Source organism: Callorhinus ursinus, unplaced genomic scaffold (genome assembly GCF_003265705.2).
Source record: "Callorhinus ursinus isolate GAN/ISIS: 27379988/994484 unplaced genomic scaffold, GSC_fseal_2.0 scaffold12067, whole genome shotgun sequence".
Taxonomy (NCBI): domain Eukaryota; kingdom Metazoa; phylum Chordata; class Mammalia; order Carnivora; family Otariidae; genus Callorhinus; species Callorhinus ursinus.
In genome coordinates this window covers 1-1,228 of record NW_027409117.1, presented here as the reverse complement: position 1 = coordinate 1,228, position 1,228 = coordinate 1, and the positions used below count along the sequence as shown (strand labels likewise).

Here is a 1,228-nt window from a genome sequence, read left to right as displayed (position 1 = left end):
CCTGGCACTGTTCCTGCAGACAGTTGAGAAGCACTTCATGGTGGGACACATGGTCACCTACTACGTCTTCACCAATCTGTTGCCCGCCGGGCCCCATGTGCCCCTCCGGGAAGGCCGGAGGATGGTGGTCCTCGAGGTTCCCAGCACCCCGCGCTGGGAGGACGCGTCCATGCAGAGCATGTGATGATCCGCCACTTCTGTAAGCAGCTCTTCCTGTCATCGCGCGCTGAAATAAAGTTCATAGACACCAATCTGAGCGGCCATGCAGGGCTGCCTCTGCAAGTAGGGCAGCAGCAGCTGGGTTCTGCACATCGCTTTTATTTCATTTTTTATCAGAAATGCAAGGACAGATGCCTCAAAGTGCGGGAAAGGAGGACAAAGGGATGGCAAGTATCCTGAAGCTATAAAGCAGGCCTGCACCCTCTTCTACACGCAGGCACGCAGGGAGGCCGTCATGGGATCGGGGAAGAGTGGGATGTTTGTGCTAGCAAACGCCAGGTGCAGGAAGGGGGGCACGGAGGGTTACATTCTTTCCTGGCTCCTAACCTTTGCCCTGCCCCTGGGGATCATGGGATCCTGCTCCTACCGGGTCATTGTGTTCAGTATCCTGAGAACAGGAACGCTGCTGATGTTTCAGCTGCTTCTACAATCACTCCTTAGGGCTGACAATATATTTTCTAAGATTAACTCCACAATTCCTCCGTGAGGTGGACTCCCTGGTGTGCACAGATGTGGACATGAAGTTCCGCGACCACGTGAGTATGGAGATCCTGTCCCCCCTATTTGGCACCCTGCACCCAGATTTCTACCAGGCGGCCCACAAGGACTTCAGCTATGAGCATCGGCCACATTCCCAGGCGCACATTCCCCAGGGGCAAGGGCGACTTTGACTACCAGGGGGCCTTTTCTGGGAGGTCGTTGGTAGAGGTTCACCAGCTGACCTTGGCCTGTCACCAGAAAATGGGGGTCAACCTGGCCAATGGGATCGAGGCTGTGTGGCATGATGAGAGCCACCTGAACAGGTACCTGCTGGACCATAAGCCCCTTAAGGTGCTGTCCCCAGAGGACCTGTAGGACACACAGCTCCTGGGCTGCACCCGGAGGACCTGTGGGACCCACAGCTGCTGGGCTGCCCCCGGAAGACCTGTGGGATCCACAGCTGCTGGGCTGCCCCCCATCATGAAGAAGCTGAGATTCATGGCTGTGCCCAAGAATCACCAGGACGGCA

At 56.8% G+C, this 1,228-nt stretch overlaps 1 pseudogene; it reads left to right on the top strand.

Moving 5' to 3' along the window:
* The first annotated feature begins 4 nt into the window (after positions 1–4).
* LOC112817934 (histo-blood group ABO system transferase 2-like) lies at positions 5–1,224 on the top strand (annotated as a pseudogene).
* Positions 1,225–1,228: the final 4 nt, after the last annotated feature.